Below are 23227 nucleotides of genomic sequence, written 5' to 3' on the forward strand. Positions count from 1 at the left end.
GTTCGTTACCATGTGCCCCGTGGTTGTGGACCAGGTTCTCTTCCCTGCGGTCGCTTTTTTCTCTGCCCAAGGAGAATGAGGGGAGCGGCCCCCTGCAGGGGGATGGGCTCTGTCCATCAATGCAAGGAGGGGAAGGTGGGGGGGCGATCGGCACCTTCACTCCCTTTGCCTGCCCCTCGGTCCTCAAAAGGTGTTTTATTGCGCTGGGGAAGAGTTGCTGAGCGGGGCAGCAAGAGGGAAAGGATCAAAGGCAGGCAGGGAGAAGAGCGGAGAGAGACAGTAGCATACAGGTGTGGGGCAGCAGAAAGAGCAGGACAATGGGCTGGCAGAGGCAAGGGCAGAAGAAGGGATAGAGGCAGGCTGGAGCGCGGCGGGGCAGTGGCGACACCTTTCAGGGGTGTAAGAATAAGAGGAGACATGGGAGTGGGAGAGAAAGGAACTGGGCACAAGAACAGCATCGGAGGGACGGGAGAATGATCTGCTGGCTGTAGGAATGCAACCGCTCTGCCTCTCCACTGTGGAGCCTTGATTTTGTCGGGGGTTGTATCGTCGCTTGGAAGATTTTTCTAGGTGAGCAGCGAGATGTAGCTGATGGCATGCAGTTCTGGGAAATGTCAATTTCCTTACTCCTAGCCATCTCTTTTGAAGAGTTACCGTGAAGAAAAATATGATCTACAGCATCATCTATTTCCTTAAATCCAAGAGAAAAACAAAGCAGCATCCCTCAAAAACAGTCTATTACTAGTATCTATGAATTATTATTTTTTCATTTCCAGAATGGATTCTAATAACGTCTGTTGCCGAGGAGGTTGTTTTATGGCTTTGACACTGCCTTCCGAATTTATCCCTTGTACCCTTTCCTGTTGCACACACAGAGAAGAGATTAAAGTGAAATGTGTTGAACTGTTACTCTCTGTTGTGAGAGGCTACCGGTGTGGTGCTTCTGCTTTCTCCTGTTGATATCACTCGGCTGCGTGCGTGTGTTCCCTCTGTGTGCTGCCCCAGCTCTGCGCAGATAGCTGACACAGCAGACCCGACGAGAATCCCCAATAACCACAGAGTCTACTAAGATACAAAGGCACCTCGGCCAGGTTTATTGCGATCTCGGACACAATTGCAGTTCCCCGTAGATTACTTAGTCTACCGGGCATACTACTAATAGATGCCTCTTGGCAAGGACCCGGCTCAGTGGCGGGACTTTCCACTGCCCCCGTGGCCGGACAAAGACACCACCCCAGGGACACATTCTTATACACAGGTACAAACAAGTTACACATCACTCCTGACGTATTGAGGTGCAACCCCTCTACGTAGCAAGGTACAACCCCTCTACGTAATAAGGTGCCGCCTCTCACCTTGTACCTGTTGGTTCGATCAAAACAACTCTATCCATCATTTTACCCTTTTGCCCCTGTCATTGGGATGGGTCGGCCTGTTCCATGTTATCTGTGGAATGTTCCGGTATAGTGTGTCTTGGTACCATGTTTATACTGTAACTATGCAACATCAGCCCTTTCCTTGCCAACTTCTGTGAGCAGGGCCTGCCTCTTGCTCACAGCTTAACTTTGCTTCATACTAGCAAAGTCTTGACCATTACTTTAGTTTGGTTCAGGCCTCATACTGGGCCTTCATTAGGCCTTTACTTACTACATTGCCTTCACTTACTACACTCTCCATACATCCTTAGAAGCCAGGGGATAGAGTTTATTACAGAATTGAGTTTTAGAAGAAGGCAATAGTGAACAAACAGTGTTTTCAAAATTTTGTCACAACTTTGGTTATTTGGGATAATCAAACAATATTTTAAAGGAAATGTCTCTGTTATTTTTCCCCGGTGTCCCGCTAAGCCGAGGATGGAAAGTGGTGTTCTGGTATTTAGCAGAGTACTGTCTGGTCCTCTCATGGAGTATAACAATTGTACTAGAATAAAGCCCAGAAGATAGGGGAGGAGAATCAACAGCACAAACTGGAAACAGGGTGAAATCTTGACCCTCTTTAAGTCAATGGCAAAACTCCATTTTACTTCAGTGGGGCCAGGATTTCACCCCTGATGGTAGAAATTCACCTAGAATTCAACACAGAAAAAGACAGCATGGCTCTAAAACCTCCTCTAAAGTTCTATGACTGCACACATATTTCCATAGTTGATCACTTTAACTTTAATCATTTCTTAAATACAGAAACTAGCAGATAAAGATTTTCCATTTTCTTGGTTTCATAGATTATTCTGGATTTAGGGCAAAATTCTGGCCCCATTGTAATACATAGGGATTTTATGATTGATTTCACTGGGACCAGGATTTGGTCCTTATAACCTAGAAACAGCTTTCATTCTGTCATATGAAGTAATACTTGAGATTTAAGACTAGATCTTGCTCCAATTCAGTTCACTAGTAAGATACCCACATTGTCTTCCATAGAAAATCCTGGATCAGGTCCTATCTGACTGGAACAAAACTGTGTTTCTTGGGCTGATTTTTAACTAAAACAACTTTAAGAAGAGAACAAAAATCTGCTTTATAAATCAGGGTTTAAAGAATAAAATTTATATTTGGTCTTTCATTAAAAAGGCAGTTTTGAGATTCTGGTTTTAGAGGACTCTTCCAGATTGTCTGTAGATGAAAGACTCATAAATTATATACTTCAGGATATACTAAATTACTTTCTGGACTTGATCCTGTACTTTGTACCTTACTTGAGGCTTGCTATCATAAAGCGCTCACAGCAGAGCTTTAGAGCTTGGTCCATTGAAGTCAGTGTCAGAACTCCCATTAATTGCAGTGGCAGAAGGAACACGCCCTTACTTCACATCTCTGACTCTGTCCCACTGTGTTAGGGATTTTGGGAGGTCTTGTCTAGCGGAGGAGGGAAGCCACCATTAGTTTTGCCTGTATAAAGACTGCAGAATCAGGCCCAGACTACACTGAAAATTTTTGACCAGCTCTAATTTATGATTACAAGATTTTTTCATTAAAAAATGGCCTTTATCCAAAAATGATTTTTTTCATGAAAAAAGTCATGCCTTTTCCCAGCTTTTTTATCATAAGCATTATTGAAAGTATAAACCATTTGATAACATTTACATAATGCTTTTTGATAAGTTTTAAACTGAAAACCAGGTCATTTAAACTTTTTTCGTGATTTTTTTCCAAAACATTTTGAAATGGAAATTACTTTGAAATGTCAACAATTTTCACAACAGCTATGATTTTAAAAAAACATGGCCCATATAATCTCTGCAATTACGCAGTGTGGAAAAGAGCAGCTAAAATCAAATGGGACAAGGGTTGAGGTCAAATACAGAGGAAAAAAAGAGGCTACATGGTATAATTCCCAAGGTAGCCACCAATGATTCCTCCAGATTAAATATGTATGGTCTGCTGTGGTAAGAAATTTGGGAACCGTCACTCCTTTCAACATTGTTTTCCTGTGATCCAGGCATGATTTACAAGGGAAAAATTGCCTAAATTTAAGCTCATATGAACAGAATTAACTTAACATGTGTGTCATGTATATGTGTGTGAAACTCTGTATCTACATGGGGAACAAATATTTAATGAGCTCTTCAAACTAGCAGAGAAAGATATAACACCATCCAATGGTTGGAAGTTGAAGCTAGCCAATCCAGACTGGAAATAAGGTGTACATTTTTAATGATAAGCGTAATTAACCATTGGAACAACCATGGATTCTCCCTCACTGAGTATTTTAAAATAATGATTGGATGTTTTTCTAAAAGCTCTGCTCTCGGAATTACTTTTGGGAAGTTCCATGGCCTGTGTTATACAGGAAGTCAGACTAGAGTCTCACAATGGTCCCCTCTGGCCATGGAATCTATGAGTCTGTGAATCTATGGTTAGCCGACTGAGACTGTGTACCAAATAGGAGAGAGTCAATCTTTCGGTTATCCAGAACACAGACCATTTAGGGACTGATAAATAAAACAATACATGAAATACCACTTGGATACTAATTAGCAGCCAGTTCAGACACTGGAGGCATTCATACTAGTAGTGCTCTGGTTTAAAAGAAAGGGAGTTGTTGGCAAGCCATTCTTTGTGAGAATCCTGATTCTGATTTTTGACTCTGTATCTTGCTTCCCACTTGGTCCAGTAGAGCTTGAATACCTATATCTTCCTTCATTTGTCTAGACTCTACACTAAACAGTCCAATTCTTTACAATCTCTCCTTATATGGAAGTGTTTGTGTGCTTCTAATCATTTTTGTTATCTGTCTTTGGGCTCCTCTTTCTGCTATATCTGAGATGGGATGATTAGAACTGAACACAGTATTCAAGTCGAGGGTGTACTTAGGCAGTAAGTGGCATTACCACGTTTTCAGTATTATTTTTTATCCCATTCTTTCTACATCCTACATTCTGTTTGCTGAGTTGGTTTGTTTATATCACTATCGTGCATCAAGCAGTTCACAATGATACCCAGATCTTTTGCCCCAGTGGTTACTGTTAATGTAGAAGGACATAGGATGGTTGATTGAGAGTTATTTATAACAAAATCACCAAGTATCAATATTTATTAACCAAAATATTACTACTCTATAGCCACAGGATATGGTGGTCACAGAGCAATTGCATAATTTGATAGGCTACCTAGAATGTAGGTTTAGAAGACTGAACAAATGCTTTACAGTTTTACTTATACTAAATGTCCACCCATGCTTGTTTCAACTCAATCCTACCTAACGGCACATTGCTTAGTTATAATCAAATTCTTTAGTAAGAGCCAGATCTAGCAAAGCACTTTGAGCATGTGCAAAAATTTCAGTGTGATTATTCATGTGCTGAAATTTAAGTGCATTGTTAGACCAGAGTCTTAATCTCTCTAAAACTGTTATTAAAAATAAATATATCACTGAATTACAAGTATACCTTGATACTAAAACAGCTGCTGTACTCTTCAAAATCACATTTTAAAATCATTAATATAGTGTACATGTATGATATGCTGATAGCACTTTTAACTATAATGTGAACAAATAATGTTCAAATCTAGCATTATAATTTGTTGTAATAGGTGAACTTTTAACATTATCTTTTTTCCATCTGTGTTTCTTTACTATACAGAAATAAAACCTATTTACTGTATTTTACATTTCCTAAATAAATACTTGGTGGGTAAGTATAATTTAACTAAACAGTAATATTGAGGGCAAAATTTGGCCATCAAAGTGGAGTTAAAGTAGAGTAACCCCATTCAAGGCAATGGAGTTATATAACAAATAGTAATAACTAGTATGAAACTGGTGTTAAGTGAGATGAAAATCAGGCCCAAAGACTATAATTAATAGTGATAGCATGAGCCAGAGTCAGTTCAAGTAAGTTATATAATGGGGATGACCAAACCTACTGACCCTCTGAGCTGCATTACGATAATCTTCAGACATTCGAGAGCTGTAAGACACGCACAACCTTTACATATGCATTTTAAAAAATATCCTACTTACTATATCATGGCTAATTACTGCTAGAGCTAGATGTCTTGTGGGTCTCCATCCTGGTTGTAAGTCTTTGGAAATCTGGTTGATACATCATCAAGGCAGTACAGAGGAGCTCAGTCAGATGTTGATTTTTAAGGACTGCACGATGTTTCGATTTTATGAACTTCATCACAAAGTACAGTGATTCGCAGCAGTTTGTTGTGCCAAAAATTTAAATGAGTCGCATACTAGTCTTCTTGAGTTGAGGATACTTCATTCCTGGAACTTCTTCCAGAGCTCAGTTGTATACTGAGATTTATGCATCATCTTTAGAGCCTGGTCTTTCTGGAGTTTCAATAGTTCCATTTCTACAGTAGATGTTTCTGTAACCACAGTTTTGGGAATCAGACAGCCATCATTAATGACATCAACTATGAATGGGTTTACAAGGAAAGTGAAGCAGGATCTCAGCTTCTGCAAGTCTTCAAACCTGGCCTGAAAGTCATCAAGCAGTCCTTGTAATTACCTCTGTATTCCTCGAGTTTGTGATCTACTTTGATTTCAGGGAATGTGTTTACCCTACTTTTGAGATGGGACAAGTGGTTGAAATCTCATAACACTATGTCTCTTTGCAGAAACTTTAACTTGTTCTGGAAGCTGAAGACTGTCTGAGTAAGGGGGGATCTAGGACAAAAATCCCCAAAACTGTGGGGGGAGGGATAGCTCAGTGGTATGAGCATTGGCTTGCTAAACCCAGGGTTGTGAGGGGACCATTAGGGCTCTAGGGCAAAAATCTGTCTGGGGATTAGTCCTGCTTTGAGCAGGGGGGTTGGACTAGATGACCTCCTGAGGTCCCTTCCAACCCTGATATTCTATGATTCTAAGGTCAGAAATAATCATATCCTTCCCTTGGAGTGCCAAGTTGAGAGTTTGCAGATGCTGCATAATATCAGAGGAAAAACATCAGATTCTGCATTCATTGCTCATCTTTCAGTTGTGGATAGGACTTTTCCTTTTCTTCAAAGAAAACACTGATAGGCTCCAACAGTTCCACAAACCTATATAAGAAATTGCTGGTTGATTACCACCTCACAATACAGTAGAAAGAGACATTGTTAGGTTTGTCTTCAAGATCCAGCTCTTCAATGAAATTTTTGAACTGTCAATGAGTCTTCCCATTCAAGCGGATAAAATTGACAATTTCTAGAACTATTTTCGTAACATTTTTATACTTGAAGTATCTGCCTGTGAGATGTTCATGATGGATGATGCAATGAACAGGGAGAAACTCTGGAAATTTGGGATTACTTTTCAAGAGTCCGATAAGGCCTACTTTCGCTCCCCGCCCCCCACCACCATTGCAGGTGCTCTATCTGTTGCAACACTGATAGGTTTATCAAGTGGTACATCGGCATTTGTCAATGCTTTGTCAAGTGCGTTCTTTAGGTCAACACCACAGGTTGTTTCTTTTAGCACCACTAAGTCCAACATTTCTCTTTCACAATTACATCTGAGGAAACATAGCAAACAAATATTGGTAGTTGTGGTTTATCTTGAATATCTGTAGATTCATCAACATCTAGGTTGAATGCTAGAGAATTCTTCAATCATTTTGCATATTGCCTGCAAAATCAGCACTGATCTGGAAGATCTGCCGTCTCCATAGTGTGGCGCAAAATTGGAATTTGCTGTATTAGTCATTGAAGTTTTGTGTTACTTGGATCTAAAATTGAAACCACTTCTGCAATATTCTTCTTAACAAATTCTCCATCAAATTCAATATGGACATTTAGCATGAGTGATATTCCATGCCATAACAAAACTACTTCAGTCGTTGTGTCAGCTTCCTTAGAAAATAGTGTCTGTTGACTGTTGAGGCATAATTTTAATGTGCTTAGCTGGTTTTTTCGTAATTCTGATCGAGGAGGGTACTTAGATGAAAATATATTGTGAGTTATTTTGTAGTGAGAAAGTGATGCATTGCGTATTAGGCACAGGGGTTTGCCACTTTTACTAGTGAATGCAAAATCTTCCTCTCGTTCTGGCTGAAAACTTCAGTTTTCTTCTTCATATTTGTGCTATTTACAGTTTGAAGATGTCATTGTCATCCACGAAATTAACTTAGGGTTAGCACTTAAATCTAAAACTATTCAAATGTGACTTATGAACAGTAAACACAGCTTGTAGTGTGCAGCATGCAAGGAGATCACAGCACATGAGGTCTGTACATCACTACAGTGATGCAATTTCCGATTATAGCAAGTATGTGCAGCTGAAGTTGGAGCCTAGGCGCCACCTCCAGGGCTGAAGCCCCCAGCACCAGCTCATCTCCTCCTGCGGGGCTAAAGCCCTGAACACTTCCTCGCTGCCTCCTGCGGGGATGAAGCCCGCTGCGGGATGAAAGCCTGAGCCTCCACACCCTCCCCGCGCTGGGCTGGAGCCATAAATCATAGAATCATAGAATCATAGAATATCAGAGTTGGAAGGGACCTCAAGAGGTCATCTAGTCCAACCCCCTGCTCAAAGCAGGACCAATTCCCAGCTAAATCATCCCAGCCAGGGCTTTGTCAAGCCAGGCCTTAAAAACCTCCAAGGAAGGAGACTCCACCACCTCCCTAGGTAACGCATTCCAGTGTTTCACCACCCTCCTAGTGAAATAGTTTTTCCTGATATCCAACCTGGACCTCCCCCACCGCAACTTGAGACCATTGCTCCTTGTTCTGTCATCTGCCACCACTGAGAACAGCCGAGCTCCATCCTCTTTGGAACCCCCCTTCAGGTAGTTGAAGGCTGCTATCAAATCCCCCCTCATTCTTCTCTTCTGGAGACTAAACAATCCCAGTTCTCTCAGCCTCTCCTCATAAGTCATGTGCTCCAGACCCCTAATCATTTTTGTTGCCCTCCGCTGGACTCTTTCCAATTTTTCCACATCCTTCTTGTAGTGTGGGGCCCAAAACTGGACACAGTATTCCAGATGAGGCCTCACCAATGTCGAATAAAGGGGAATGATCACGTTCCTCGATCTGCTGGCAATGCCCCTACTTATACAGCCCAAAATGCCGTTAGCCTTCTTGGCAACAAGAGCACACTGTTGACTCATATCCAGCTTCTCGTCCACTGTGACCCCTAGGTCCTTTTCTGCAGAACTGCTACCTAGCCATTCGGTCCCTAGTCTGTAGCAGTGCATGGGATTCTTCCGTCCTAAGTGCAGGACTCTGCACTTGTCCTTGTTGAACCTCATCAGGTTTTTTTCTGCCCAATCCTCTAATTTGTCTAGGTCCCTCTGTATCCGATCCCTACCCTCTAGTGTATCTACCACGCCTCCTAGTTTAGTGTCATCTGCAAACTTGCTGAGAGTGCAGTCCACACCATCCTCCAGATCATTAATAAAGATATTAAACAAAACCGGCCCCAGGACCGACCCTTGGGGCACTCCACTTGAAACCGGCTGCCAACTAGACATGGAGCCATTGATCACTACCCGTTGAGCCCGACGATCTAGCCAGCTTTCTATCCACCTTACAGTCCATTCATCCAGCCCATACTTCTTTAACTTGGTGGCAAGAATACTGTGGGAGACCGTATCAAAAGCTTTGCTAAAGTCAAGAAATAACACATCCACTGCTTTCCCCTCATCCACAGAGCCAGTTATCTCATCATAGAAGGCAATTAGGTTAGTCAGGCACGACTTCCCCTTCGTGAATCCATGCTGACTGTTCCTGATCACTTTCCTCTCCTCTAAATGTTTCATAATTGATTCCTTGAGGACCTGCTCCATGATTTTTCCAGGGACTGAGGTGAGGCTGACTGGCCTGTAGTTCCCCGGATCCTCCTTCTTCCCTTTTTTAAAGATGGGCACTACATTAGCCTTTTTCCAGTCATCTGGGACCTCCCCTGATCGCCATGAGTTTTCAAAAATAATGGCTAATGGCTCTGCAATCTCACCCGCCAACTCTTTTAGCACCCTCGGATGCAGCGCATCCGGCCCCATGGACTTGTGCACGTCCAGTTTTTCTAAATAGTCCTGAACCACTTCTTTCTCCAGTTCATCCCCAGCGGTCTGAAGCCCTGAGATTCCGTGCCGCCCCGTAGGGCTGGAACCACGAGTGCTGGCTCTCCCTGCTGTGGGGGGAAGCGCTGAGCCTCTGCATCCCAATGCAAGGATTGAGCCATAAGTGCTGACTCTCCCCGCTATGGGGTAGGGAGCCCCGAGCCTCCGCGCTCCCCTGCTCCCCCGCACGGGACTGAAGCTGCAAGCTCTGTGAGCCGCAGGTGACTTTTCAAAGAGCCGCATGCAGCTTGCGAGCTGTGGTTTGGCGAGGCCTGTTATATACTAAAGAATTGAGTTTTCATTCTTGTTTTTCATATTATAATTGGATTTAAAGAAAACTAATATTTCTTTGTCTGCATTAAATCATATTATTTGAGCTGAAAACAGAGATGAAGAGGTGTAATCATAATGACTTTTTATAGTGCATAAGGCTAACATTATCTTACTTAGGCCTGGTCTACACTACAGAGTTAGATTGACACAAGGCAGCTTACATTGACCTAATTATTAGTTATTTTCAACACTAAGAAACAAAACATATACTAGAGATTAGTATTAGAGAAACTAGAGACTACTTAGAAGGTCTAGAGGAAGAGACTACCTAAAATCTTTCTGAATTTAGGAACAGGTGGGGGAGCCTTGCACCTGCTATTTTCAGATCAGAGGGAAGACTGACAGATCTGTTAAGGAGTGTCATGCAGCAAAAAGGGAGTATAATTTTTGTCATTGGACCCAATTCTGCTCCCACTGATTTTAGGCCAGTGTAACTACATTGACTTAAAAAGAACAGGAGTACTTGTGGCACCTTAGAGACTAACAAATTTATTAGAGCATAAGCATCCGAAGAAGTGGGCTGTAGTCCACGAAAGCTTATGCTCTAATAAATTTGTTAGTCTCTAAGGTGCCACAAGTACTCCTGTTCTTTTTGCGGATACAGACTAACACGGCTGCTACTCTGAAACCTACATTGACTTAAATGAAATTATTTTTGACTTACACTGATATGAGATCAGAACTTGGGCTATTATTTTGAAATTACTCTTTTCTAAAGTGAAATAAACAGGTGAAGTTCTGCTTTCTGTTACCTTGGTGTATAACTAGGAACACTCCTTTGTCTTCAGAGTTATTTCAAATTTGCAATACCAGAGAGGAAAATTTGCCCCAAGCATTTCAGAGGACTTGAATGACGTAAATAGTTATTTGATAATGTTGCACATAATTTCTGGATGCTGTCCTTATATATTTAAATTTTAAAGAGGAAGACATCATATCCCCTCAGATCTCTAAATTTAAATGTGTTTTGATATGATGATATGAATGATATTTTAAAGTAAGAATTTTCTCCTCACAGCAACAAAGGATTTCAAATGAACAGCTTGCTCATGTAAGTGAAAAGCTTCACTCTCAGACACCCGAGTTCAAGAAGAGACCAATTGGCTGAGAGATCATACAACGAAAGACACCATTGTTGATTTGTGGCATTACTTCTTTTATTAAATTATTGCGGTTCGCTGCTCCAGGCCAATGGGAGCTGCTGGAAGCGGCGCAGGCCGAGGGATGTACTGGCCGCTGCTTCCAGCAGCTCCCATTGGCCTGGAGCAGCAAACCGCGGCCAGTGGGAGCCGTGATTGGCCGGACCTGTGGACGCGGCAGGTAAACAAACCAGCCCGGCTCGCTAGGGGCTTTCCCTACACAAGCAGCGTCCCAAGTTTGGGAAACACTGTCCTGTTGGAAAGAAATTGGATGAACTTTCATCACCTTAACCAGCAATGAAGTTCTTAGTGATGCATACAATAATTTAATGGCCTTAATACAGCCTGGTTGGAAGTTACATTTTTAAGTTATACTTAAGTGATAATTCCAGAGAAATCAGCAAAAGTCCTTTCTGCATCTACTGCCCTCAGAATGACCTCTTTCTGGTGATCTCAGGTATGGTGGATAATGTTCAGAGTTCTGAAGTTATGACTTGTGTATTGATCTGGCTTGAATCTGGATTTCACTGGCTGAATTAATTTTAGCAATATCTGTGAGAGCTGAGTTGTCCAAATTAATCTAGAAATTGCTCAGTATAATTGCAATTTTCTAAATATGTGTCCTTTTTTAGGATGAAGGTAAATGATGTCCTGAGGACTCGATTGAGGAAGGACTCTTCTATGGAGAGAACACTGGAACATCAGGAGTAACTTGGAAGAAAGCAATAGATGAAAGGACTTGTAGAATTCACTTCTGAACTCACCAGGACCAGTTTAGTTACTTGGAAGACTATTAATAGCATTCTCAGTTCAAAGCTGACATTTAATAGAGAAAATTGAATCTTTTCTTAGGCAGAATGAGCATCTCTCAGCTATCTACCAACAAAATCCTGTGTTCTGCCCCTGCTTTATATCAGCAGTTGAGACAGTAGCCAAACTATGAGTGACATGCAAAATAGAAATCCTGGCAATCTTTAGCCTACAGAGACCAAAGTCTAGCTGGAGGATCATGTGGCTTGTCCCTAAATTCAGTCATTTTCAGTGCAAGTGTCGTCGAAGGTTGTGTCTTACTAGGGCTTGTCTTCACGAACAGCGCTACAGTGGCACAGCTGCACCCAGAGGCGCCGACTCCGAGGGTGCTGTGGGGCTGGAGCACCCATGGAGAAAAAATGGTGGGTACTGAAAACCCCCCAGCCTCTCCTTCCCCCCACCCCCCAGCGCCTCCTGCATGCCACAAAACAACGGATCATGGTGGGTGGACGAGCACATGGTGCCGCCCGGCGGAACCCTTCCCTCGCACTCCCCGCTCGCTTCGCAGCTATTGCTGCTGCTCTGCCCTGGCTCCCGCCGCCTCAGCTGCCCCCAGGTTCTCTGTGAGGGAGCGCCAGGGGCCAGTGCCTATATCCCGCTGGCAGGGCCGGCTCCAGGGTTTTGGCCGCCCCAAGCAGCCAAAACAAAACAAAAAGCCGCGGTCGCAATCGCGATCTGCGGCGGCAATTTGGCGGGAGGTCCTTCGCTCCCAGGCGGAGTGAGGGACCGTCCGCCGAATTGCCTCCCCTCTCCAGAGCGGCCACCCCTCTCCGGAGCGGCCGCCCCAAGCACCTGCTTGACAAGCTGGTGCCTGGAGCCGGCCCTGCCTGCGGGGTGGGGCGGGGAGGGGTGCCCCCGTCTCAGAGGCTGGTCAGCGCTTGACGCCAGTCGCCCCCTCCCCCGCTTCCCTTTGCAGCAGCGCGGCTGGTACTGGGAGGCTGCCCCGGGGCACAGGAGCTGAGCTCTCTACCCCCTTTCCCATCCCCCTTAGGTACCTTCCTCCAGCCCCTCCCGTCCATGTGCCCCGTGGTTGTGGACCAGGTTCTCTCCCCCATCGGTCACTCCCAGGGGTCGCTTTTTTCTCTGCCCAAGGAGAATGAGGGGAGCGGCCCCCTGCAGGGGGATGGGCTCTGTCCATCAATGCAAGGAGGGGAAGGCAGGGGGCAATCGTCACCTTCACTCCTTAGTCTGGAAAACTCCCTTTGCCTGCCCATCAATCCCCAAAAGGTGTTTTATTGCGCTGGGGAAGAGTTGCTAAGTGGGGCAGCAAGAGGAAAGGATCAAAGGCAGGCAGGGAGAAGAGCGGAGAGAGACAGTAGCATACAGGTTTGGGGCAGCAGAAAGAGCAGGACAATGGGCTGGCAGAGGCAAGGGCAGGAGAAGGGGTAGAGGCAGGCTGGAGCGCGGCGGGGCAGTGGCGACACCTTGCAGGGGTGTAAGAATAAGAGGAGACATGGGAGTGGGAGAGAAAGGAACTGGGCACAAGAACAGCATCGGAGGGATGGGAGAATGATCTGCTGGCTGTATGACTGCAACCCCCGTTGGGACTGCAAGGGTTAATTCCTGTCTTTGGGCCAAGGAGGTCACATCTCCTCGACCCTGCTGGGCATGCTCCAGCTGGGGGCCAGGTATAAAAGGGAGCAACCCAGTTCATTTGGGGCTGACTGCTGTAGGGGAAGGAGATGTGCTGCAGACTCCTGCTGAAGGACCACCAACGCAGAGGCCAGCCAGATGGCAGTGACCCACAAACCCCACGCTCCGGATGCCACAGAGGGAAGAGAGACCAGTGGAACCATGAGACCACAAGCTGCAAAGAAGTGAGTAGGAAGTAACCCAGGGAGGCTTTGTGGGGAGATGTTTGAGACCTGGAGATTAGCTTGGCATGTTTTGTCCGGGTCTCCTTTGAGCTGGTGGTGGACAACCCCGCCACCGACAGGGCTGTGGGTTGGGACCCGGTGGAAAGGGAGGGCCTGGGTGTCCCTACCACCCAACCAGCCCTACTGACTCTGGGCGCTAGACTGCGCATCGAATTGCGAGGGCCGCTCTACTGCCTCTGGCCGCTAGGCTGCACAGCCCTGACTGCCAGGGCTGTTCTACTGACTCTGGCCGCTAGGCCGCACAGCCCTGATAGGGCAGGTAGATTGATTTTGGCTGTTAGGTCACAGTACTCCGAGAGCCAGAGGGGTTGTACTGACTTGCCTGCAGGCCTATAATGACCCATGCCTCATCCCAAAAGGGATGGGACATGTATGACCTATGACGCCCCCTATTTAGACAGCACTGTGTCAACAGGAGAGCTTCTCGGGAAGGTGGATTAACTACGCCGACGGGAGAAGCTCTGCCATCGGCGCAGTAGTGTCTTCACTACAGTGCTACAGCGGCGCAGCTGCACGGGTGCAGCTGTGCTGCTGTTGCACTGTACATGACGACAAGCCCTCAATCTCTTTGTTACTAAGGAATTGTCTGAGTTAGTCAATGTTGTAGCATCTTCAATTCTTGAAGACTATGGTGACTGACATTTTACAAACATATCTTTTTCAACAAAAAAGGGTTTTTTTTTAAATGACTGTCATGGAAAACTGACTTGCAAAATTTTTAATTTGTGAAATTGGTTTCTTTTTATTGAAAACACTATTGAATTATTAATTTGTTCAAAGTGAACACTCTAGTTGCAAAAAAGCAATATAAATAAAAAGATCAAGCCTCTATACCCAAAAAGTTCTGTCACACAGAGTCAGGGGCAGGAGTGTTGCAAGAAGAAATTAATTAAATGTTCATGAGGCACTCAGATGCTATGGTGCTGAAGACCATTTAAGTACCTAGCTATTTTCTGAGACATGTCTGCATTAGATCAGTCTATTTGTCTGGAGTGGTTGAACATAACCTCAGGCCCTATGTGTGTTAGTGGTGGAAAAAGCTATCCTTTGTTGCCTAAACAGAAATAAAAACAGAACCCCACCAATACAGAGCAGCAGTATGTACTTGGGGTTCCAATAAATTTTACTGCTAGACATTTATTTAATGCAATAAAATACTGAAAAATTACCCAATCTACAGGCAATAGAGTAAGCTGGCAAACCAACAGAGCAGCACACAAATTCCAGCTCTGGAAAGAAAATTAATGAAAATACAGAGCTAATACCTGTATTCAAACAAACCACCAGTGATTAGTACTTGAGATGAAATTTACAAATAATAGCTGCTTAGCTGTAAAAAGCAAATGTTGGCATATGGAGTCTCACACTACCATTCAGCTCTAGTGTTTGTTTATTATCTGAAACTATGTCAAGTTCCATAGCAGAATGTTTGTGTACATATGTATAGCATGGATATACAACTGTGCCTGTGTCATACCCTCCCGGCAAAATGGAAATGTGTGTCTGGACTATGAAATTGAAAACGGTATCAGTCAGAGCAGGATGTACAGTCAGATTGTTGTTAGAATGGTAGTGATGCTACCAGCTTTATTCCATTTGCGTTGTTATATAACCTCTGAGGCCTGACTGATAGTGATCTAGGCCTTTGGAAGCCAAAATAGAAAGTGACTATTTTAACTACAACATAGAAATGTTGCTATAAAGCTTCCTAATTCTTGCTGCAGTTTGTAAAAATGAAGTAGTAGTGAATAAGGCAACAGCTGCATTTCGACTTTGGCATGTCCATACCAAGGGGAAGAAATCAAGAGTTAAAGCTTTTCCTGTTGTTTTCCCCATCATGCTGCATCATGCTGACTTTCATACATACATAACAAATGCTGTGTGAGAAAGACAGAACCGGACAGTAGTCTGAGCCACTAGTCTTTAGTATCTCTAATCTGGTGGATTAAAACCACAAGGGAACTGACTCTCCAGCTGCTGGCATTGGCAGCAAAGGTAAAGTTTAAGTTTTATTGGATTTCTTGTTGCTTAAAAATTCACCTTGAAGTGCAATACATCAGTAAAATGATATAATTTTTATGGTTGTCTTCATAGCGTTGAAATACACTAAATATAAATTATGTGCTTTTATAGATAGCACATCACTATTCTTGCTTTAAACAGAAAGTTTGCCGTTTTATCTCTAAATATTGTTTTTCAGAATAAGTTAAAGTCTGTCTTTTATGTTCTCTAGTGCAGTCGTTCTCAAACTAGGGCTGCCGCTTGTTCAGGGAAAGCCCCTGGCGGGCCGGGCTGGTTTGTTTACCTGCCACATCTGCAGGTTCGGCTGACCGCGGCTCCCACTGGCCGTGGTTCACCACGATCGGCCAATGGGGACTGCAGGAAGGGCGGCCAGCACGTCCTTCAGCCCACACCGCTTCCTGCAGCCCCAATTGGCCCTACTTTGAGAATCACTGCTCTAGTGTGACTTCAACCAGCTTTTCAATTATTTCCATCAAGAACATAATAAAAGCCATATACTTGAGAGCCACAGCAGCTGTGATAAAGTACCTATATCTATAAGCCATAGTCAATATCACTGCATTAACACATCTCATGCCTTTTCATTCCAATACTATGTGTTATTGATTCATCTGGAAGCAGCTTGATTCTGATGTTCATGGTCCCCATAGGACCTATGCTGACTGATATCCAGTAAACCAAACTAAAAGAAAATCAAAATAATAGACTATAGGATTTGGGAGCAAAGATATTTAGTAAAGAAACAAATGAAATGTTCGTGCTTATTAATAAGATTTCCTCTTTGGCATCACTTAACATAATGTGATGTGATTCTTTTACAAGAAATAATAAATATTATGTAGTGAAATACTTTATTATTGCTATCTTGTTTGCTTTAAATTATTATAAAAATATGGATAACCATCAACCATTTTTCAATAAGAGGCGTACTGCAACTGACAGTGAAGGTATGAATGATGATAAGAAACTGCTCCATAACAACTGTGTTGAAGCTAATCATTATAAAAAATTGCCTTCTATATAGGAGATATGCCAAGAGCTGAGGAGTTATTATAGCTAAGGAATAAATTGGCAGTGTGTTCCTGCTTCTAGCTACTTTCTGCATCATAATTCTAACTGCAAAGATCATTATCCTTAAGTGAGGGGTAGATGGAAAGATCATTCCATTTGAATGAGATGAGGAGTAAACACAAAGCGAAGGTCCTTATCCCTTGGTCAAATTTGGGCGCAAAGGTTATTATCCCACTATAATCTGTCGTGGTGGAAGTTTTTGTTTATTTGTTGTAAGTTTTAAGTAGTCATAGGAACAAGTTTTGTTCAATACAAGAAGGTTTTTGTGGGTTGCGCAAGTTCTTGAAAAGGTATAGGCTGGTTGCGAAAGAGAGGAGGGTTATTGGCTGGTTGCAAAAGAGGAGAAGTTATTGGCTGGTTGTGGAGGAAAAATGAGCCATTGGCTGGTTGTGGTACAAATAATAGCAAGATGACCACAAGGGGGAAACAGAGGCACAATGACATTTCAGAAATAAGGTTGGGAAACAGTATGGAGAATTTTGTTAGAAAAATAAGACATGGTCGATGGAGGAAAAATGTGTTTAGTGGAAATGGAGCCTACCAACAACTATGTAAGCAATGGGAACAATGGACACAACCTAAGAAGAAAGGTTGTTGTCAGGAGAACCAAGCAAAAAGGAAAAGAAACAAGCTGCTTTACAGGGATTGCAGGCTGCAGCTGCAACCCTAGATGCAGAAATTGAGAAAGCATTAAAGGGAATAAGAGAATTAAGAAAAGAAAAAGAACAAAAGGAAGAAGAAATAGTTAATTTAAAAATCCGAAGCTGATAAGGAAAGAGAGCTAATTTCCAAGCAGAAACTTGGAGAGCCATTGGGAGAGAACATTGAGAGCCACCATTATGACTCAAACAGTACAGATCATGGAGTCACAGAAAGAACTAAATGAAATAAAAGAAGAGCAGAAGAAGTTAATAAAAGAAATTGAAGAATGGAAAAAGAAGGCAATAAACAGACAAGCTGCAAAGAAATTGGTGTAAAAAGATGTAAAAGAGGAGAAAAATTAATCATGAAATATGCAGAAGAAAAATTCATGCGCTAAAAGAAGAACTGAAAGCCAACAAAGGAGCCACAGCAACAATAAAATCTCTACGCGATGAAGAGGTGGAATCTGATGAAGAAGATATTGGGTCCTCCTTGTTATGAGTATCCCAAGGAATGCAATCTGGAATTTTATAGTATACCAAGAGAAGAGCTGGAAGAATATCAAAGGCTACCTCCTGTAGCTCCAATTATTACCTCCACAGTGACCAAAACTACTGCCAAAGGAAACAGAGGGGATACAGAAGAGAGGGTAGAGGAGACCCTACACCCCCGAGCAAATTAGAGCTCTAGGAAAATCTGTGGGTCACAGGAACAGTGATTGGATGGCTAGTTAAGACAACAGGGATACCTGGATTAACAGGAAGTGATCTCTCTGCATTAATAAGAGTGCATAAATTCAGATGAATATGACGTCCAGGGAGGAGGAGAAGAAGGTGATACTGATTTAATAGGAGAATTTTTGAAGTTTTTCTTTCCTGGAGAAGATCCAGTGGTATGGCTTCATCAGGAGAAGCAAAGAACAAAGGAAAGGCCTGACCCATATATAGCTAGAAAGAAATTACTGTACAAATCATGTGAGGATTATCCCATTGAGATATCAATTGATATGATTCCCCACAATTTAAAAGAGCATTAATGCTGGGGTTTGTTCCCATGATCAGAATGGCAATGGTCTCTGATGATCCTGTGCAAATACTTTTGCACATTATAGAAGTTAAAATAAAAAGACTGTATGAAATACAGAGAGAAACAATGCCACCTCCAAAATCACTTCAGAAAGGAAAGCCTGAGAAAATGTCAGTAATAACCTTTTCCAATAATGGTCCAAAGAGACAAGAATAAACAAAATAAGGAAGGAGTAAATAAAGTAAATAAAGGACAAGATAGAAATAGAAGCTTTGTTCCCTACGAACAAAGAGCCACTGATACATTAAGAAATTGCCTGTGGAGAAGATTACATTATGAATCTAAACAGCAAATTAATGGATTACCTATAGAAGAACTGTTTTGAAGACTAGCCAATCATGAGAAAAACAGACCTAAGGCTCCACCCAGTAGAGATCAGGTATAGGGAGGCCAAGCGCCTCCATCTCCCCAATATTGGCAAAAGAAGATCCTGTTAATTTAGTGGCATATTTACAAGCACATGACTGGGGGAGACCCACTGTATATGTGGAATTTAAATAGGGGAGCATTCGGATAAAATATGTTAATAGACACAGGTGCCACATTTTCTTTAGTTAGCATGAATGATAAGAACTTATTTGGATCTCTTGTAATGATCAGGAAGTTGCAGGGACTTAATGAAGTAAGAAGTAGAGTACCATTTAATGCTCCAGTTTATTTTCAGTTGGGAGAAAACAAGGTAAAGAACCGTTTGGTTTGATGAATTTAGATGGTGATAGAATAATTGGTATTGATGTATTAGGTAAGCTTGAGGTTACAGTGGATTTGGTAAATAAGGTATTATGGGAAATTTCTTCTGAGCTTATTAGAAGGTAAGATCAACCAATTGTTATCGAGGCAGGATATAGGTTAGCTGCCATCAAGGCTGCTGAAGAGATAAAATGGCCTGATTGGTCAGCGTTCTGGAAATAGCACAAAAGTATAAGGAAATCTGGACAACCAATAAGACTGAATGTGGAAAAATATACTAATAGGAGTAGTTATAAATATAGCAAAAAGTGTAATAATAAGAAATAAGTTAATATTATTATTAAACTTAACAATACTGAAGTAAGTATAGAAATAAGTTATACTAATAGTAAATATAAGATTAAGTTGAACTAACAGTAAGATAAATCAGTGATAGTAGAGTAATACTTTCATTTTAAAATAAATAGGGAAAGAAAGAAAGATAGACAGGAAGGAGAACATCAAGTCGTGAATAGAAAGAGATAAGAAATAGCAGGTGAGTGGTTCCACAGTTTGCCAGACTTAAATGAGGATGAAGTGATACACTTAATGAACAAGCCTGATGAAGACCTGGAAGAAATAACCGAAGGCATGAACAACATAGAAGAGGATAGTGAAGCAGAGAGTGGAGATGGCGGCATAGAGGAGGATTCAGAGAGAGTGGGAGATGAGGCCCTACAGTTATTAATTGCACCATTGCTGTTAGATACCAACAGGTGACCTCTAGTCCCTGTAATTTTAAATATACATGGGATAAGAGTAGGGTTATTTTGCCAAATTGACACTGTATCATCAATGTCGATTTGTAATGTGGATGTAAATGGTGTTAATCTGGTGCAATACGCGACAAGACATATGTCTTGTTAATGGAATAGGAAGTCAATTTCCCATTACAATAAGTGTACCCATTATCCGTGAATATTGGCAGTCAGCAAATAACCTCTTGATCAGTCTTATGCATCAAGAAGCAGATGGGTATGGCATAATTAGGATTGATGTCATTGAGGTCTTGAACTGTCTCATTGATGTCAATCACAGAGCATTATGGAATACAGTTTAATTTTCATTTATGAGTGATGTTCTAATTAAGGATAGTTGCAATTTTGATATTATAGTTAATATATGTATTATAAAGAGTGGGTCAATAATTAAAGTTAGGGAAAAAAAGAAGTAATAGGAAAGAAAAAATTAGTATAGTATGTTACTGTGTTCATCTACAAGTTGATTTAGAAAACAAAATAATAAAAAATATTGGTTTTGAAAAAGAAGAATATTGAATTTTGTTAATAAAATAGAAAATAGAAAATTTTTATAATTGTTAAAATAAAAGATGAATTTGTTTAAAGGTTTTTACCAAAAGTTATGTATAGTTAAAATAAAAATCAAGCTTGTTTTCAAAAGGAAAGACACTTTCATTTTCTTTATACCTTTCAGAAGGGGAAGCCAAATGGTAGAAGATGCAGTTCTATTCAACTTGGCTCTTCTGGGTATTTGTGTCTACAGGATTCTACTATGGTGGTGTGAATTTGGACACACCACCAACGATCCGATGGGCCAAATATCAGGGCTGGTCTACACCGAGGGGGCGGTCGATGGGAATAGCGTAGCTGAAGTCGACGTATCTTATTTCGACTTACCTCGGGTCCTCACGGCGCGGGATCGACGGCCGCGGCTCCCCTGTCAACTCCGCTACCGCCGCTCGCCCTGGTGGAGTTCCAGAGTCGACGGGAGCGCATTCGGGGATCGATGTATTGTGTCTAGACGAGACGCGATATATCGATCCCCGATAGATCGATTACTACCCGCCAAATAGGCGGGTAGTCTGGACGTACCCTTATCCGAGTGATAAGGTTCTGGCTAATAGTATAGAGGAATGTGTCTTCACAATTCTGAAATTAAGAAATACATGCCTAAAAGTAGTAATGGGACCTGTTCAAATTATAGAGTTTATGGCACAGAATCATAGGGGTGGGGATAGGGTAGAGTATTCATTACAGATGATGCCCACAAATTTGATATCTTATTTAGAGATCAAGGAAAGGGAGTACCGATGTGGTGAAGGTCTGATGAGAAATCACCACAACCTTCAAATTGTACATGGAAGTCTGATGAAGGAATAGGAACTATACGTGGTGGAGTAGTTAGGGTTGAACCATGGCAGTGTGCACTATTAGAGAGATTAAAGATAATTGCATGCTCACCAAATCTATTAGTAAGTGCAGAAAATAGGATGGATTCAGGTATAGAAACCACAACCCCCAGAAGATGGTTATGAAAAGACCAATGAAGGCAAACACAAAAACAGCAATACAGTGTGTCAAGATTCCTTCCCCACTCTGAACTTTAGAGTACAGATATGGGGACCTGCATGTGAACCTCTAAACTGAATTACCAGCTTAGATCTGGTTTTGCTGCCACCACAGTACTAACTCCCTTCCCTGGGTAGCATTGAGAGACTTCTCCACCAATTTCCTGGTGAGTCCAGATCCAACCCCCTTGGATCTTAAAACAAGGAAAAATCAATCAGGTTCTTAAAAAGAAGGCTTTTAATTAAAGAAAGAAAGGTAAAAATCATCTCTGTAAAATCAGGATGGAAAATAATTTTACAGGGTAATCAGATTCAAAGAGCCCAGAGGAACCCCCTCTAGCCTTAAGTTCAAAGTTACAGCAAACAGTGGTAAACCCTCTAGCAAAAGGAACATTTACAAGTTGAGAAAACAGAGATAACCTAACAGGCCTTGCCTGGCTGTTACTTACAAGTTTGAAATATGAGAGACTTGTTCAGAGGTTTTGGAGAGCATGGATTGATGTCTGGTCCCTCTTAGTCCCAAGAGCGAACAACCCCCAAAACAAAGAGCACAAACAAAAGCCTTCCCCCCACCAAGATTTGAAAGTATCTTGTCCCCTTATTGGTCCTTTGGGTCAGGTGACAGCCAGGTTACCTGAGCTTATAATAATATTTGGAGATATACCTATCTCATAGAACTGGAAGGGACCTTGGAAGGTAATGGAGTCCAGTCCCCTGCCTTCACTAGCAGGACCAATTTTTTGCCCCAGATCCCTAAATGGCCCCCCTCAAGGATTGAGCTCACAACCCTGGGTTTAGCAGTCCAATGCTCAAACCACTGAGCTATCCCTCTTCCCAGGTAAAAGGATTTTGGAGTCTCTGTCCAGGACGGATTTTATAGTATTGTACACTGGAGGGCTGTTACCCTTCCCTTTATAGTTATGACATAGTGGATCAAACCTAATTTGGCAACTATTGTCTACAGTATTCAAGGATGTGAGTTCACAATTCAAAAGAATGATAGGGCAAAAGCAATAACCATTATCATAGGTCCTATAAAAGCCATAGAACAAAGTGTGGAAGATAAGAGGTGGAGGTTTGTTACAACCTATTATGATGCTCATAGGTGTTCTATTGTGTATGCCTCTCAAGGGCGAGGACACTTAATGACCCATCCAGATTATCATACCACACCAAAGACATCAAATTGTGATTGGGATGCTGTTGATAATACAGGTATAATATACAGGAAAGTAGTAAGAGTGGGACAATGACAATGCGTCGTAATAGAGGGACCAAATGTGATGGCACGATCAGATAATTTGATCACATATCCAAATAAGAATTCTTCCTGTGATGTCATAGCATGGTATGTCACTACATGGAGTAAAGAAAATTCCAAAACAATACTCATACAATGGTATCATAATTTTGTTCATTTGACAGAAACTCAATTTCAAATTATAGACCCACCAGGAAGGGTCAGTAGATTAGATGTTCGGTGTGAATTAGAAGTTGAAATTGTATATAAAAATCAGATGACATTACAGATACCATGGTATGCACACATGATAGAAGGTGATAAGTGCAAAAAAGGAAATTCAGGTCAAATTTCATTTCATTATTGGTGTGAAGGTACTGTAAATATAACTAGAAGGTGAGGAAGTGGGACATGGAGAATTAATGGTCATTTTAGTTATCCTTTCTTTTTTAGATGTATATCTAAACCAGCATCAATGGGCAT

This window comes from Trachemys scripta, chromosome 1, assembly GCF_013100865.1.
Source record: "Trachemys scripta elegans isolate TJP31775 chromosome 1, CAS_Tse_1.0, whole genome shotgun sequence".
In the NCBI taxonomy this organism is placed as follows: domain Eukaryota; kingdom Metazoa; phylum Chordata; order Testudines; family Emydidae; genus Trachemys; species Trachemys scripta.